Source organism: Vidua macroura, chromosome 7 (genome assembly GCF_024509145.1).
Source record: "Vidua macroura isolate BioBank_ID:100142 chromosome 7, ASM2450914v1, whole genome shotgun sequence".
NCBI lineage: Eukaryota > Metazoa > Chordata > Aves > Passeriformes > Viduidae > Vidua > Vidua macroura.
In genome coordinates, this window is record NC_071577.1 from 10,056,354 (window position 1) to 10,075,815 (window position 19,462).

Here is a 19,462-nt window from a genome sequence, read left to right on the forward strand (position 1 = left end):
AAACATTTCTAGATTTAAGACAATGTTGAAAAACTTCTTGGAATAGAAGTGAATCAGGGAATATAAATTTCTTTTGACCTGTCACTAACTTGAATTGAATTGAACAACCTGTAGTATCAGTGATCCCACAGCAGGAAAAGGGAAAAGCTTCAGTTGCACTATCAATTTCTGTTTCTGGGTGTCTCCAGAACAGTCTTTACAAAAACAAGTTTGTCTTTGGAGACGAAGATACTGTTATGTTCAAACCAGCCACAACTTGAAAGCAATTTTTTGGAAGGTAAAGCATAAAGTACAGGAATACTTAGAATGACATGATGAAGTAAGCATATGCCAGCAAATGAAATCATTTATTTGAACTGGTTCTGGAGTTATGCAAATAACATGCACTTCAACAGCCATCAGTTGGGTAGCCATCAATCTTGCAGGTAGAGCTCTTCACCCATATACAGCACCCTGTGTGAACAGGGCTCTGCACTGGGGCATGACACTGAGCCAAATATATCTTTAGCAAAACCTGCAGAGATGAGTCTGACACACAGTTCTGAGTACCAGAAAAACCTCATACTACCACCTGCCTGTATTTGATGTTAGACAGTGATTAACTAAGTTGCCATATCTTATTAAGAATAATAAGCCAGTCTTTTCCCCTTTCAATGTCATTACCATAACCCTTTGATGTTAGTGCTATATTGATTATTTACAATAATAATGACAACATAATAATCTAGTAATTAGTCATCATTCTACAATTACTTGGCCTTCAATTCTCATAAATCCTAACCTTAGCTTTCAAAGAACAGTTTACCCATCAGACTCAGATACCTCTTGTCACTGATGGTATATGCCTTCACTAACACAGCAAACTTCAACTAATAGCCAGGGAAAGCTGCTCCCATAGAAAGCTTTGTCCATCTTAAAGCTATTTTCTTTAAGGGTGGCAAGCATAATAATCAATTTAAAAATTAAAAAAAACCCAAAACCTGAAAAATTCAGCTTGTTCTGAAATGTCTTTTTTAAGGGCTCTAATAGGAACATTCATATTAATATTGTTTTGTTAATTTTCTAACTAATCTGAAGTGAAAGTTAAGATAATACCACAGAAAGCACTCTCTCTGTTTCATTAATGACACCCAGGGCCTGAATCATATTCCAGAGATACCACCAGGGAGACCCTGCAATGTCCAAAATGGAACGTGGAATCTGCTAGCAGAAATATATTTATGTAGTGTGCTCAGGGACAGGATACAACTCCTCTGCCTCAGAAAGTTTTTCAAAGCCTTTGGCCCCAGAGGAGGTTTTAGCCCTCAGTTTCAGCTCTGTGCAAACACTGTTCTATCAGAGCTGGAAACGTGGCTTACCTCTTTCTGCAGAGCTCTTAAGTTTTTTAAATATCTGAAGCTCAAATCTACTCAGTACCCTTAATCAGCTAACAAGAAAACACACATATGACTGATAACTGGCTGTTATCTAATACTTCTCCACCCTATTATTATGGCTAGCACTCCCAAATGGATGAAATGATCATTAATAAATTAAGGGAACTGATATGCAAAGTTAGCAACATCATGGGGTCCTGGTCATACGAAGCCTGGCACGTGAGTCTTGAGGTAACAAGAATCTTTTCCTGACATATTATTGTCAGGAAAAAGGGAAAATATTTTCAAACTACTTAAAACAACTAGGAGAAGGAAAAAAATCTGAAGAAGTCTGTGTATTACTGGTACTGCCAAGACAAATGTATAATAGCTAAATTCTTAAACTACACCACATGGGTTCACACACAGAAGACATAAAACAGTGGCAAGATCAAAGGATTCCAAATTGTCTCAATACAGTATATTGATTTTTTTTTTCTGACTTCAGCTGGGGCTGAGGGAGGGCTCTTGCTTAACTGCAGAAGGGGTTGACTTAAGTTGCTTTTTAAGGTAAATTTCAAATAGTCTTTTAAATCTATGGGCTGCACACTAATTATGTCTTCAGTCCTTTAAAACACATAACTGCCTATTACTGTATTCAGTAGAAATACTCAAACATTAATTATGCACGTGCTTCCAAGTGTTTTCAGGATGAGAATCCATGCCAAAGTCAATTAAGTATAGGGCTCCAGAGTGGTTGGGAAATTATAAAGGATAAACAGGCAGAGGATGTTTCTTAAGTGAAGGTGCAATTCTGGATGTCAGACATGGTCAGAAGCATTGTTGTGATGTGTTTAACCTTGCGAACAAACATAAGAGTTGCTGTAACCTATAATTATGAGAGACAACGTTGTCACAATTAAACCTCTAACTAATGTCTATTTACACAATATTCACATCCATCCTGAGGAGCACAGGTTTTTCATTTGTGAATTCCTTTCTTCTGTAGTCTTTCTGTTTTGACCACATTCTTATTGCCAGCAATCGATTTCATACCTCCCCTTGCAAAACAAGTGTTTTGTTTATGCTTTGTCCATAACAAGTTTCACGACAGTGATTAATTTAGATGAAAAACTTCACAGTGACTACATGTTATGTAGGGTCAAAATAAGTTGCCAAATATAGGCATCTAGCTCAAGAGACCCTGTGAAAGTAAAACACCCAAACTGCAACTACAACATAGGTCCTGTAAGAGACCTGAGCTCTACAGGTGTATTAATTGAGTGGCAGACAGGATAGCCTCTGTCATCTCAGATGGTAATAGATGTCTAAATTTAGAAAAACAGATCAAATTCCTACTCTATAATAACCTTATTGAGGCTTTTGTATCTTTAGAACAGCATGTGTTTATTATTAGTACGGCAACTTTTTGTCTTTTCTCAGAGTACTTTGCTAGTCTTTCTACACTGAGACTCAGCAGCACTTCTGCACTAGGTTTTACAGCAGCTACTGGGAAGAACATAGGTCCAGGGAGACTGAGAGCCACCTTCAGTTTTCCCAAATCTACTTCAGTCTTTGTGTCCTGCATTTTCCACTGGAAACCCCTACACACAACCAACTGAAACACTACCACTCAGTAGCCATTTATATGGTCTGAATTTGGCCAGCTTTCTCCAGGATGATCCCTTAGATCCAAGAGAACCTTTGGAGGGAGTCTTAGTAGGGAACCTGACTGGTTTTTAGGAGGTAGTTTGAAAGGAGAAAATGAGGCCTCTACAATATATGAGCTTTTGCTCTGGTAGTGAATTGTAGTTGTAACTGGATAAAGCACTGACTAAGAAGGTAAGAATCATCCCAAATTGTCCAAGGGAACATGTCTGTCTTCACAGCCATTACTCCTTAGATAGTTAAACACATGGCTATAGGCTATGTGAATCACTGGAATAAAATAGGTGAGATCCTTAACATTTTGTACAGGAACATAGACTTGGAGATTTATAGGAAGCCATCAAAAGAAGTATTTCATTAATTGATTCAAGACATGAGATCCATTCTTGTGATTTTTTAGGTACAGCCATTTAATTAGAAAAATTACATCAATATGCTCTGATATGTCAAATTAATGAATGTAAGATTCAGTCAACTTAAGGTTTATTACTTTCTCTAAAATGCACAGTCCAAGGATAGGGCATAAGGGGACAAGAAGGCTGGGCATTTACTTAAGTAGGAAGGATGAGGGAAGAAAGAAAAATGAAAACTGTACCTGCCAATTTGCACATGATCTGATCTCCAGTGAGGCCTGCAGGAAGCAGAAGGCAAGTGGGAAGAAAGCCAGCAAAACAAAAAAATCAAGTCTTTGGCACACAGGAAGACAAGACCACGAAAGAGACTGAATGCAGAGACTGATCAAGAGTGCGGGTGCCGGGCCCTTCTGGATTTTGATCTTAGATTCCGTGCTGACTCACCATGCGGCCGCCAACCAATGGCTCCACCTTCATGTTTCAGTTTCTCATAAGAAGGCTGGCATTTATCTATTAGCCTTACGGACTGTTGTAAAGATAATTAATAAACGTTTGGAAAGTACTTTGAAGATGAAAGGCCAAATTCACAGTAGGAGGGCATTGAGCTGATTTGTTCATTCCTTTGCATCAAAAACAGTCTATGCTTAGAGAAAGCAAGCAAGAAATTGCCATTTGTTATTGTCATCTACTCCCTTCTTTACCTATTCTCACCTATTATTATACTCCGTGTTTAGTTAATGTTTGATTCAAGTAAATCATATGTGTACAACTATTTATCGGTTAATCATGTGCCCAACTGATTGTCAGATTAGATTCCAAGTGTAAATTATATACAGAGGACTGTCAATCATCATATATATGACAAATATATTTAGTATTGGCCATCAGCTCTCTGAAATTGGGACCATTTTTAAGGGTTTTTTTCCTACCTTAGCATCAAAGTAAACTGCTGATGACAGGTATTTGTTAAAATTTTGTATTATAAAATATATTCATAAAAATCACCACAAACTGACTTCCCCTAACAATTCCTCTGCTCAAGACTGAAGTTTTTCAGGTAGCCAAACAGTCTTATCTGTTAGGCCATTAGTGTTATAAGGGTGCCATAAATCAGCTGCAATTTCTATCCAACTTAATATGCCTGTCTTTTCAAAGAGTCTACTTAAAGTTTTGTGTGCCAGGTTTTATAGATTCAACTATCTATGAAATCACAACTTGACCTAATTTGGTAGTGTTGCGTAACAGAAGAAAGCTCACTTGAGTAAACTCATTAGCCATCCTGAAATAAAGTTTATTTCTAAACTATTCAAACAAATTATTTTGTAAATATTTTGAACTATATTTTTAGTTTGTTGAAAATTAAGATTTGCTGAGTTTGGTCAGGTACTACCACTGATGTAAGTATATTATCATGATCTAATATAGGAATAGAAAGGTCAGTTATTCAGTATGAATTAGCACATGAAATACCAGATATGCCATGCTAATCAATTGACTAGTCCACTTCTGTTTCTACTCTACATAATCAGTGAATAAGCCATACTTTTAATTCTAAGGAGAACTAGAAAACCTGATGAAAGGCCAAAATAGTATTAAATTCTGAGACAAAATTTACTTATATATACATTTCTAGTTCAAGGCAACCCAGTGAAAAATAATTTGCCATCTCTGCAAGATGTTCGAATGGGAACACAACTAAGCATACATATAGGTTCTGCAAAAAAAGACAGCAAGTTGTTCTTATTTAACAAACAAAATAACAGCCAGTTAAAAAAATACAGGCTGCATGTCCAAACTATAGAATACAATTGCTTCTTTTCAAGAACACCATATATAACATGACTCGAGAAGCTGCAGAAAATGACATTGCATCTAAATCTTTACATGTAAATATGAAAGAAAAACAAGAATATTTTTGTGGCTTAACTGGCTTAACTGAAAGCTGGATGGAAGCGCTGATAATTCACTGCTTGCTTTCTCTCAACTGATACAAAAATGAAATTATATAGCAGTATGCTAACCAGTAATCCCAGTAATCTTGGATTCCTCCTTCTTGGGGGGTCTTGTCACAGATGCAGGGGGTGTCTATAATGCTGTCTCTCTCTCCAATCTCCTCCTGGCACCATGGAGTTGAGCAGCAGCTACAGGGCCTGGCTAGAGAAATAGGGTACATGCTCAGAAATCTCATGGTAAGATTTATGCTGCCAAACCTACTGGTACCAAAGCTGAACTCATGCTGCACAAGCTCCCAACTCCAGGAAAAGCATATCAATAGCTTGTCATATTTTCCTTTAAGTTTTATCAGCAGCTCAGTGTCTGCAGAGTGAGAATCCACTGGTCAGCCTACTTTTTGTTCTATCACAGGGGTTTTTTGTGTCTTTCCAAACAAGTGCATTTTTTGTCTTAATTTCCTGTGCTATAAAAAGGGAGAGATTTTCTAAAGTCTTCTAAAATTCATGGATGAATAGTGTCCTGCACAGTAAATTCAGAGCACTGTCATATGCAGGCATGTCTAGTCTTATGTCCTCCAATTTTCTCATCTATAGAATGAGGCTTATTCTATATCACTAAGACGTTGAATTAATGAGTGTCAGTCAAGTATTCTGAAAACTTGAAAATGGAGACAGAATTCAATTGGTTTCCTAATTAGTTCCACCACATGCATACTTCATGAAGTTTAACTCTGCAGAGAGGCCAGGGAGCAGGAGACGGGGAACAGTGATGTTATGGTGAGCAGGGTGATATTAAATTAATGACCATTATAAGCAGATGATACTTTATCAACTGACTAATGTTTTTGGCTATTTGTTGGGAATTGTTTTTATAGAAAACATGTAATTCAGTTTACAGATCTACTATACTAAAAATGAGCTCCTCCCCCAGTGGTACCAGTCAAGTTCCTTTGTGGCAGGATGCTGAGCCCTTCTTAAAATCCAAGCAAGAAAAAAAAAAGTTTGCAGGCAGTTTGGGCAGTTTGCAGGATTGACATGTCATGATTTGTCACACTGTTAACACCTAAAATATGTTTGCACACTGTCCATAGTACTGGGTGCTCCTCAGGACACAGAGCACATGGACAAAGTATTGGGGCTACCACTGTGTTTTTCCTGATCTGCTTGGTTAGTTTATAGATATAGTAACCAAAAAAACTACTGACCAGCTAATATGCAGTGTGTCTGACCTTACTGTAGTTCCCCCAGGAAAGAAGATCCTTGTGTAATGAGGAAAGAGGTGCTAAGTTTAGTCAGACATCACTTTCCCTGAAGGTTCTTCAGAGCCCTCTCCCCACTGCATGCCTTGCAGGCGTTTGCTGTGTGCTTTCAGCTGATATGCAACAGCTTTTTGGTGGGCAATCTGCACAGGAATTGTGGGATGAAGTATAGCTGTTAGAGCAGTGACTGTGCAGCCATACAGCAAAGCTCATAGCTGCAGGATCAGAGTGGACAATAGGGAATATGGAGTGAGTAACAGTAACATCTGAAATGCAAGATGCAAGCCATTTATTTTAGGTATTAGAAAAACATGGAAATTAAAGAATGGCCAGAGTAGAACAATGGAAGTGGCTTCACTGGCCAGGTCGAAGCAAACAGTGTGATAAAAGCATGAAAGGAAGAAAAACAGACTAATTGATCTCAGTAGTATTGCCAGCATGGAAGAAGTAAGGAATTAAATTTCAGTAGTTAAGCATGCAGAAGAAAATAAGGTATACTGCAAATAAAAAGAATATGGTACACACTGTCCTTGTTCTCTATCTCCACTATAACTTCACAGAAGTTAAACAGAATTTTTGTTGCAGCCTTGGGGCCAACTGATAAATATAATCTTTGTATTGGAGTCTGTGGCAGATCAGTAAACACGGGAAATGGGGTTTAACTAGCATTCCACTCAGGTCATCTCACAGAAGCAGAGATGTGAGCAGGCTCACTGGAAAGAGAGGTCATGGATTAAAGGAAGATCTTGCTGGTAAACATCAGGCCACACTGTGGCAGGTTTTATGGACCTTGTGAGATGCTAGACACTTTCAAACTTTTCTTGATCTCAGAAAAATTTCAACATGAAGACAATTTATATTGGAAAAGAGCTCAGAAGGTCTCTTCCCTATTCTCCTGCTCCAAGCAAAGTCAGCTATGGGATCAGATTACTCAAAGCTTTATCCAGTTCCAAGGCTGAAGACTGCAAAATCTCCCTGAACAACCTGTTCCACTGCTTCTCTGTCATCATCTGCATCTTCTTTTATCTCATCTGAGAAATTAATTAATGCTTCCAGTTGCCAAATATCACCTATATCTGTTCCTGGTTCATCCGATAGTGGCACCTTAGAATGTTTTATTCTGCTAAGGAGGCATAACTAGCTATTTTTTTTTTTTACACTGTTCATACAGTATGGGCTGTGGCATTGTGAGGACAATAAGAGCCAAGGAAGAAGATGCTACGCAATAAACTTAACCCCTCCCCTTTGTTCATCCTCTAAAGTATTAGCGGATGGCCATGTTATGAACAGTCTCACAGTTGGTGTATTTAAATTCTGTAGGCTAAAAGGCTCTAGTGTAGTGCTTTTAGGAGAACCACCTGACTTCTGTACAAGCTGAAAATATTCTCACTGTCATCAGAACAAAGCTTTCAGTCCCCAGGGATGTTTTATGAAAGAAAAGAAGCAGCTGTACAAGCATTCCTGCCAAAATAATCAACAAAACATAACTATCAGTATTTGGAGTATATGGCTGTATATTTTGCACCCTGAGAACTGCAGGGAGTCCAGATGAGAGCAACAGCTGTGGAAGAAGCCATTAAATCCTAAGGGAAATAGAAAAGGACAGCAAGATACTCCATGATAAAGATTTTTATTCATTTTGAGGTATGCCTTTGTGCCCTCTGAGACAGAGGTCAGGCTGCTCATCACCTCAGCAAATTAAAAATCGACAACGTCATTTGGGTACCAAACCAAACAATGATAAATGTTCTTCCCACACCTAGGCACAGGGTGTGGCACTCTGATCTTTTATCAAATCTCTGTTTGCAGGAAAACAGCTTGCTAGGTAAAGCTACTGCCTAGCAAGAGCCTTTCATAATGACCACTCTACATCTGGCCAAGGTACCCAGGAAATTTCCTCCAATGAATAATCCTTCCTGTCTGAAGTTGGCATGTTTTCTATAATTCTGTAGACACTGCAGGGTGCTCAAGGACAGAATATTGGCCTGATTACACCATACTCCCTCCTCAGACATAATGCAGAATTTTCAGGCAGGATGTTGCAGCTGTTCCACCACTGAGCATTGCAGTGTTATGCAACAATTAAGGCCAGGAAATGGTGATTACTTCATACTAGTGCAAAGTGGGTGATGACTTTTAAATATCCTCAGAAGTAAAGTTTTATTTTACAATTAAACAATAAGCAAATAAACATATGAAGCAACGGCATTGAAGTCAAGCAGGAAGTATCTTAATGACTTTCAAATATGAAGAACTGAAAGTATAGTCTAATATCAAATCACAGTAACACATGGAACATGAATTAACCTGAGCTAACTGAGTTTACCAGAAGTATTTCACCTATTGGGTCATACAGAAGATGCTCCACAGGCAGTGAGAGCTACTTGATCCAAACACACAGTACACTGATGAGAAACAAACCATAAAGAATTAAACAATAAAATGCTGCCAAATAATTTTGCTATGCATGAGCTCTGTTCCGAAAATCAGAAATTGACAGATATATAATAAATAAACCCTTGCAAAAAGACCTATTTACTAGCTACAGATATATTGCAAAATCTCACTTTTGAAGATGAACTAGTTAGAAAAACCATGAAAAATTAATTGTGTTAATTAAGCAGAATTCCCTGCAGTTGTATCTCAGTAAAAACTCTAGTAAATGGTTCTGTAGAAAAACAATGTCCTAATGCTAAAAAGCAAATGCAACAAACCTCAGGGAATCCAGTTATTTTTAATTAGTCATGCTAATTAGTGCAGTGAAAGCCTCAAAAGTGAAGATTATAACCAAAGCTTAGCATTGCCAACTGCCCATCTTCTGATACAAGACGACTGAGTATTTGTGCAATTGCTAGAATACTGAACAGCCAGCAGTAGTGAGTACAGTGCAAGATACTGTGCCTTTTTATTGTTGCTGTTCACTTCTTAACAGGAACATTTGACCCTGCAGTATAAGATCTATCAGATTCACATTCTGGCCTGTCCTGCAACAGACAGTACGACAGAGCAGATTTCAGTAGCTGTGCAACTCACTGTTCCTTTTGCACACAGAACTACAGGAGACTTAAGGGCTTAAATTAATTCCCATCCAACAATTATTGAAGCATGAGATTTCATTCTCCTTATTTATCTGTAGTCTATGACAAAAAAAAAAATACCATTAGTGCTCAGAAAATTAGTGTATTAAAAAATCAGCATTTCAAAACTAGGAATTTCTGTGGCATCACATTTCACCAACCATGAGGAACATAAATATTTTCAGTTCTAAATATATTAAAACCCCACCACTCAATGCTTTTTGTGTTATAAAATTAAATTTAAAAGAGGCTACAATCTCTACTATTTGGATGTCTCTTTTAACCATTTTTCCAGTTCTCATAAAGTTGTAAATAATTCTCCCACATGTCAAACACAGTATCAGTGAAGTGTCAGATCAGAAAGATAACTACTGTCAACACCACTAGCAAACATCTTGCCAATCATCTAGCAAGTATTTCCTCATTTTTGTTCTGCATAGGGTTAGATATGCAGGCAGAATAGATGGTGCAACCTGTCATTAGAAGCTCTGCTGGGAAGAGGCTGAATACTACAAACCTCCTCTTCCTCCACTTCCCTATCTACGTGTTGGAACACAAAACCTTTACCCTCAGTCTCCTCAGCTTTGTCCTCAGCATCAGAATATGAGACACATTCAAACTCTGCCATGGCTAGAAATGGAATTGTTCAGTAAATAGAGTCAAATGTTCAGCTTTCTTCATCAGCTATATGCATGATGCAGCCTGGTCAAAGAAAAATACCTTCAGTTTGAAAATCCAAAAGCAGCTTGAACACTGACTATACTGTCAAGATAATATATTGGGGTATATATTTTGTACGGAATATGCTTGCCAAGATAAATACTAAGATATCCTGCATGGTTTTGGAGTGGAGTAGTGCCTGAAAGAAAATAGCAAACTGCAGTGGTATCAGATGCATATTTAGCTCTGATTCATTACATTTGACATTTCCTCTTTTGCTGTTCTGTTTGTACAAATTTTAATTTTGTCCAAGTGTTAACTCACCTGAGTTTAGGTTTTAATGACTTCTGTAAACTTGAAAAAATATTATTTGATTTATCCATGATGATTTAAAAATCTTTTTCAAAACAGCATCTGGCATCCTCAGAGGTCATCAAGCCCAAGACAAAATTGTGTATCAGCAGGCAAGACAGATCAGATGTGGAGCAAGAACAGCATCTCTTAAGGTATAAAGCTATTTAAAATTCTTTGTGTTTATTGTTTGTTTGCAGGAGTTTTTAAGTGCTTAGTATCATCTAACGTCCATATTTGTCCCCATTTGACAACATAAATACATATGAAACATAGAATTCTACAATATAAAGAAATGCTACTAACGATAAATAGAATATCTAGGATTATTATCTAATACAGTAGGCTTATGTGCATATATATAAACTTGTATTTCTGTATTCACAAACTTCCACACAGTTAAATTTATACAGATGAGACCTGAAATTTTACTAATTCTAATGAAAATCCTCCAGCAGCAAGATGTTCAAGACTGTGCTGCTTAAATTCCCTGCAAGAAGAATGCAATAACCCAAATAGTTCTTTACCACATAAACCTTGCTCATCTTGTTTTGTAATCAAGTCATTTGATTCCAATTATCTACAAGAGAAAAGCAGCAGAATTTAGCTTTGCAGAGTACTATTCATTTAAGCAAGCAAGATGCAGATCACACATCCAGGTTCTTCTATAATAAGATGATAATGACTTTGTTACAGTTTAAAATACTAAATACGAGAGTAAACAAAAAATAAATCCTTTTTATTGTTCTTACTCAGAACAAGAAATGCATTTCATTTCCCAGTGTCATCTGTGAAGAAAATGTTCCAATTTTTCAGTCATTCAAATAATATATTTTATTCTCCAAGGTGTTAGCTGTTTTATTAAAAAGATAAAGGCAGAGCACTGATGGAGGAAGCGTACAGTCTGCTGGAGTCTAGTCTAGTGCATGATTGAAAATAAGCTTGGCAAAGTCTCCTGGAAACACTTCGTGGAAAACAGAGTAAACAAATAAGTGTAAGTTACATGAACAGTAACTGCATGCTAAAGGCTTCGTCTCTTAGCCAAAAATACTTCCAATGCCTCTACGTGCAGCTGGGGAGCTGTTGCATCCCTTTCAGTAGCAAACAATATATGTTGGGCTGTATTCAGTGGACATACTTAACAGAGGATTAAAAGTCAATTAAATACTTCAGATAAAAAGTAAAATAAAAAAAAAAAAAGAGCAATTATTGTCTTCCTCTGATTTTAAAGAGATCATGACGTCCTTCTAGTTAATACCATTTTTAATCAGATACCTTAATGTAATCTCTGCAGTAGCTGTGTAAGTAATAGGGTAAATCTGATCGTTGCAAGGACTATTAGGCTTCTTCAGCAGGTGTTGGCCAAACCTACTCTGCTTTAATTGTGCTGATTACTGTATAAATTCTAGAACAGTTGTAACAGATTTATCACTTTAACTCTGCTTACCATTAAGCCAAGCACAGCCTATGACACCATTGTTCAGGGGCTCAGATGTAGGGGTTTTTTCCTACTGGGACAGAGAACTCAAGAACCCCTGCAGTCAAATCTTAACCATACTTTGTGTCTAAGAGTTGCTTTAAATTTTGAATTGTCTTTTGAGCTCTGAACACTGTCCATAAGAGGACTGTGACCAATTCATTATCTCCTGGATAATCATTTTTCAAGATTTCATTGAAGGTGGAAACAGCAGAGAAGGCTAAGAAGATACAAAGAAAGTAAAAAAAAAGTTGCCCATTTTCCCTTCTTTAGGGAAAACTTTCATCCTTTTGGACTGGAATAATTCCAGAAATGTATGTTCCTTCATAACAATTTATTGTCATGCCTCTCTGTTTGTTCTGGTCTGGAGAGAATCAAATGTAGTCACAGCTCATCCATGTTGCTTCCAATTTTACCACTTTACTAATGGGCACACTAAATTTTCCTCCTTTATGCCATGTAAATTGATGCTGACAGGACTGTCACTTCAACCTATTGAGACCTATAAGCAACCTATAAGCAAAATTTGACAAAGCTTGTTTATTCTAAATTCAGTATTTTTATTTCTGACTTTCACTGCTAACCAAGGTTACTACTTCTCAGTAAGTCTGTCAAGTTACATTGATAATGTCATATTTATAACCTCATAAAAAGGTTTTAAAAGTTTGCTTTAACAGTATTAACTGAGCTTACATTGTGTGTAGGCTGAGATATTAATTTACAAGTATCTAGTGCTAGTTTAGGGTTGTTTTGTTTTCCAGACAGCTACTGTACTGATGATAGCTACTGTACTGATTTCTGAAGTGCTAAATACCAGTAACCTTCTTAAAAGAAAGGTAAGAATATTAATAACAAGGATGTTACTCAAATGCTCAATGTTACAAAATTGTATGATTTATCTAGGCTACCTCTCTCACGAGTGATAATGTATGTCAGTGGCAGAAAGACCTTAATTCTATTACCTAAATTACTGTTAAATTCAGAGCCAGGGGCAAAGTTTTGCTAAACATTCAACAATTAAAAATTAAAATATATTCCAGGAATTATGCAATGATACCTCTCCCTCCCTTGTAGTTATTCTTGCTCTAAATGATAAATTAACATTTTAAAAATCAGCACTGAAAATACAAGCAATGCAGGCAGCATTACTGCATTTTAAGTAACTATACCAGATACAGAGAAGGCAAACATTCAAAGCCTATCAGCATTTTCCTTGCTGGTTTCTCTGTTCTAGTGGCTCCTTCTTGAAAGAGAAGGAAATCTTTTGAGGACTACTACACTACCTAAAACATGAGATTCTTACACCTCACAGTAGTTACAGCCTGCCCTTTTGTGCTGCCATAGGCCTCTCTTTCTTAATTGCAACAGCTGTACTTATTCCAAAGACCATGTAAAAGTGGGAAAGAGTATAGGATCAGTGATGGTGTTTCACAGGAGAGTATCTGGGGAAAACAGTTACATCTCAGTGATGTTTAGACTTTAAATAAGATGACAATCATTGTAAAGCTTAAGGCACAGCAACTTGCAACCAGGGAATTTTGCCTTTTTAAATTTTATGTCAACATGACAAATAGAAATGTTTTGTTCTGTGATAACCCAAAATAAATGCTTCACAAACTCTTTTCTGTGAGCTTTTCTGTCAGAGGTCACGTAGCTGTGGAATGTTTAGTCTGCTGGTCCATGAGAACTTGATCAGAATATTTTCTTTCCAGTTACTGAGATGAAGGATCTAGGTTCCCAAGCAAGCGTGAAGGTTTGAAACAGTCAACATAAAAACTGTGATAAAACTAAAATAGATACACATTTGCCATTCAGTTCAATTAATATTTCTGCAATGAGTAGTTTTCTGACTGTGACTTCTTTATGAAGCAAAAAAAGGCCAATTTTAAATATGGAAATAATAAATTAAACATGGAAATACTAATGCTCAAAAGTGGATTGTGAATAAAAGCCAGGACCTTCAAGTTCTATTCCTCACCCTGACAACTCACTCAGCTTTGGCTTAGATTTCCCCCCTGTATTCATCGATCTCAGTTGGGCATTTTGAGTTCTTTGGACCTGAAAGCACTAAGTATCCCATTCACCATAAAAGGATAGTGAACAAGTATAACCCTCAAGACTGAAAGTTCTCCTAAGGGTTCAGTTTCTTTGGGTGCCAGGTTGTTTTGCCATGTGTGCAGCCTAAGACAGAAAGAATGAAGTTTAAATATAAATGAAGCCCAACAAGCTGTTTGATAACATGGCACATAAGAATTTGAAAACCTTAGTGTTTCCTTTCAAATAACTCCTATCTCCAAACCTGGAAAAACAATCTCTCTAGTGGCTCTATTTGCCCAGTAGCAGGAGCTAAGTCCAAATGTATGTGACAGTGAGAACAAAGGCACAAAATACATATGAGAGTTACATATTTCATAAAACAACCTAGACAAGATCCTAATCCAACTGGGCATCTTAGAGCCAACATCCTTACCTTGACTCTTGCCTCAGAGAGCCTTACAAAGGTATTATGCATTTCCTCCTTTCTCCAGCCTGCTCAGACATGTTCTGTTCTGCCCAAGCTCTCACTCAGGTATCTTTTGTGTGCCTATGGAACGTGCTTTATGAGGCTGTAACCTATCTCAGCCGAAATTACCAAGTCCCTGATTCCAGGAGACCCATATCATGGGAGCAAAAGCAGGTTGCCTCTTCCATACCTTCAGCCCATCCTGCTCAGGCCTGCCTACTCCTCCAAAACAATCTAATCTCTGAGTTTTATCTTCCAGAAAATATCAGTTGTACATAGTATTAAACACAGTACTTACTGTCATGGAGGCACTCCCAACACGAAAGAGAAGCAAGCCCATAATTATCACTCCAGTCTTCTCCAGACTTCCTAACTCAGCTTCACTTATTGGGCAGTAAGTCTTCACTTGAGTGACTTCTTGACTCTTCACTCAGAGTGTTTTTGCTGCAGTTCTCTTTTCCTTTTCTCGTTAGGCAGAAATATTAGCACTAATCTGATTTTATATCAAGATGCCCAATCCAAGACAATCCAAATGAGGCATCTGTCTATCCAAAGTTCCTGAGCAGTTCTAAGCCTCTCATACGCCTGCTCTTTGGTGGCACCAACAGAAGAACTTCCAGCATCCAGGCACCAGGCTTCCATCTTCATACTGCAAACAAAATGTTTGTTTTGTAAGACACAGCATTTGATTTTTTAAGATCCCTGAACATTCCACTGCTCAAAATGTGTATCTGGAACATATTCAAAGTAGTTAATGCAGTAAACCTGTGCATTGGTTATTCAGAGCATGTGAGGGACTGCCCTGCAAAAGACAAACCCAAATCTCATAGTTCTGCATTTCTAAGTGAAACTAGCACTAACATGAACTTAACTCTCTTTTAAAGTCTAACAAAGTGCACAACAAATTGTTCTGCACTAAGGAAGGAAAAATTATGAAAATTAAAGGTCAAACTGTCTTCTCAAGTACAGCAACATAAGACCTTGAGAAAGGCTCTCATTACAGCTACTTCAGTTTTACACTGAAGAACAGAGTGAACTTGGAAAAGTCTATTTTTAAATCCTCTCTGATTTAAATCATCAGATGAAAGACTGCTGGGAATATTTTACAAAGAAGCTGTTTGGTTCAGCACTTTTAGAAGCTTTGAGGTATGCAATCAGATTGTAAAAACTAACGAGAGGCTGATGATAGTTCTCAGCTATTTTGACAACAGCCTTAAAATCTTCCATGTGAAAGTGATGAAATTCTGCTTTTAATTAGAAAATTAATAATTTAATACTTGTGAACTACACAGAATTTTTGTGCAAATGAGTTCTGAGATTGCTTTGACAGTGTATCAGAAGTAAAGTGCTGAAAAAACTGACTTCAAGACTGTAAAAGTGCTTAGACTTCTTGTTTTACTCGTAGTGACAGGACTTTTAAAGTAGAATGATTATAGGTTTTGCAAGGTTCCTTGTGTCATTGACAATCCAGGTACTTAACCTAAGGAAACAAACTACAACTTTGCCTAGATTCCAGATCTCTGGCTGTGTAAGTTAACCTAACTCCCTTCAAATCCTGATGTCTCAGAAGAATTAGCAAAAGGATTACCATAAAGCAAACCCAACTAATTTCAACTATTTTAGTTTTCTTAGACTGGTATAAATTAGCAAATTATTAAAATATAGGTTCAACTGTGAAATTAACACAGACTGATGTTACAAATCAGAATCTACTTATTTGGATTATGACGATACAGTATCTGAATACAAAATAACCCACTATCAGAACTGAGGATGCTCCAAAACAGACAAAAACCTACATAAATGCAATATCCTCTGACTGTGCTGCTCTTTCCTTTTAAGAGACCTCATCCACCTGTCTTGCCACTCTTTCCTTGACTGTCTGAGCAGCTAGCACAGTTTCAGCTTGCTCTCTTGTGGCCAGCATTAGAGCTACAATTATCCTGGCACTATTCCCCTCCAAGCACCTCTGTGACTGGTTCTTCTAAAGCATGACAAGTCTCCTCAGAGTACAGTCACTTACAGGTGAACCTCATAAACCACTCAGACTTGAACCCACAACTGATTCTGGTGGCTTCACATGTTCCCAAGCATCAGCTGAGAGATACAGAATCAAGTGCATGCGGATTTCCAGCCCACAGCAAAAACCAGGGAAACTTGGAGGCTGCTAAGCCTCCAAGGCAGTATCTGTCCTACCCTGTGCCTCTCACAGCTGTAAAGTCCTCTGACACAAATGTACTGTCAACATCATGAACAGAGGTCTTCAAGACTTGACAGTGTTGTCACAAGGATGGCTTCACCTCTTCAGTGTGGTTTTAACAGCAGCCTTTTGGAGCTTGAGCTTGGTTATTTAAAGGTTACTGTTTTGGCCATGCATTTGCTAACAGGTCACAACAACTTCAAAGATTTTCTGGCATCAGTAACTACTTCTGGTTTTTAGCTGTTTACATGACTTGTTGGGTAATTTCTGTTATTTTTTATATTTGTAAAGATGCCAGATACTGAAAAGCTGAGGGCTTTAAAAGACTGAAATATTGATACTTTATTAGCATTGTGTCAGGCATTATTAACCTCCAGAAATAGTTTTATGCTAGTAAAAGAAAAAGAGTTTAGAGTACCAGAGGTGGCACAAGTGCACAGACACAAGCAGAATGACCAGAGATGTGTCACTGAATGACATTTCCCACTTAGCTGTCACCAGATGAGCTCTAAGCTCCCTCCCCAGCTCTCAGGGATAACAGTGCAGGCACATCCCAACACCAGAACTGCAGCAGCCCTGAAACAAGCTTGAATAGAGATGACACTGCTCTGCACAGGGAGTGAAAAGGTGCCAACTTTTCCCTTTGCTGACTTGCAAACACAGCGGCTCTTATTGTGGGTTTGACTGTAACTTCAGGAGTGATCTTGTGACAGGAATTAATTCATTTTAAAAGGAACGGTGAAAAGCCCACTCCATATCAGTAGAAGAATCATCAATTTGTGGTAAGACCAGAAGTTAAAACCATTCAACATTTGCTATTATGCCTCAAAACCATTATCATCACTCTTCTGAAACAGTCGATAACACTGAGTGATCAGGTTTTGATTAATAAACATTAACTGCATTTATTACTGAACATAAAAAGGATAATCAGTACAGAAATTATACTTTGACTACTGGGTTACTTGATCATCAACCTTTGTAACACATGAACAACAAATAAAACTTGGGCAGCAGAGGGTTGGGAGTTCCTCAGATTAAACACATTACTCACCAGAACAACAGTGACAAACTACAAAGCACACTGAGCAATAGCACCAAAACTGATCTATGTGACCCAGATATGTGAATTTCTTCTAGAAGTCAAAGCACAAGCCCCAGAACCACTCCACCCCCTGGGCAACAACTCCCCAGCAGCTTCAGCTGCTCTGCTTTGGGACTGCCAGAATCACAGCAGCACTGTGCACTGCTGAGAAAAACAGATGAGCTCCCTCACCTGTCCCACCACACAGCCCCACACCCAGCCATGGTAAGGCAAGGCTGGAGGCACAAGTGTGTGCTCAAAGGTGGAGGGGAGAGCAAGACTGACCTTTCAGGCAAGTGTAACCTCAGTTTCTCTTTCTGTTAAAAGCAAATAAGCACAACTTTTGCAAGTAAGTGTATTACCAAATATTCTTATAGACAAATTGTCTTTCTTCATCCTTCTACTAGGAGCCAAACCCCTTGTTCTTCCTATACTGCTGCCAAAATTTTTGATCAACATCACAGACATTCCAACCAAGCTCATGGATACAACCAAGGTGCAATCTTGCTCACAAACTCTAAGTATTATCAAAATATATGATGATGATGTGAGATTAAAGCAAACAAAGTCAACACTCCTACCTCTCTTACTAAAGCTGCAAATATTTCAAATGGTTCATGAAGATTTGAACTATATTTGCACTACAGTCAGTATCACAAGTGGGATAGAAATCTCATAAAATCCTACAACTGAGCAATCAGTAGCAGTCTGTAAGTTTGGATTACTCTTGAGTGCTTAGAATAATTATACAATGTTTAAAAAGAAGGAAAGGGATAAAAATGAGATTATGTATTTATTAAGACAGGTAGACATATGCATCACTGTGACATATCTATAGCAGAATAGAGGAGACAAAGAAATGTTAAGATCATCTTATGTGGATGGTCTTAAACATCCATCTTGTATAATAATAAAATCATAGAATCCTAATGGTTTGGGTTGGAAGGGACCTTAAAAGATTATCTCATTTCAATCCCCTGCAATGGGCAGGGACTAGAGCAGGTGTCTCAGAGCCCTGTGCAACCCGGCTTTGAACACTTGCAAGGATGGAGCTGCCACAGGTGCGAGTGTCTCACATCCTCCGTGTAAGCAATGTCCATCAAGTATCTAATCTAAACCTGCCCTCTGCCAGTTTGAGTCCATTCCCCCTTGTCCTGTCACTACATGCCCCTCTAAAAAGTCCCTCTCTATCTTTCTTGTGGAAACATGTTCTAATAATGAACATAATGAAACATATGATCCTAATGTCTCTAAACAGTGTGCGATACGTATCTCTTCTGGAATACCTTTAAGCTAAGCCGCTTAAAGGGGTTTGAGAACCAGCTGCCCGACAGCAGCCCGGGGTCACACCACACCAAGCCGACACACTCCACAAGGAGCACGGTTGCCAAGCCTCATTCCATACATCATCTCCACCTTGGGCCTGTGCCGATGCCCGCCCGGACACGGCTCCCAGGAGCCCCGTGCGCCCGGGACGAGCCGGCGCAGTCCCGGCTTCCCCCGGCCGGGGGCGCGAGCCCCCT

The 19,462-nt window shown here is 38.2% G+C and overlaps 1 long non-coding RNA gene across 1 annotated transcript in view; it reads right to left on the reverse strand.

The window, feature by feature from the left end:
• LOC128810314 (uncharacterized) overlaps positions 1 to 19,426 on the reverse strand; it is a 71,540-nt gene extending 52,114 nt beyond the window's left edge. The window contains exons 1-2 of the long non-coding RNA XR_008438006.1: positions 19,226 to 19,426; positions 14,954 to 15,304 (exon numbers count right to left, since the gene is read on the reverse strand). This is a non-coding gene — a long non-coding RNA (uncharacterized LOC128810314). The remainder of the gene's footprint in view (positions 1 to 14,953; positions 15,305 to 19,225) is intronic.
• Between the last annotated feature and the right edge of the window lie 36 nt (positions 19,427 to 19,462).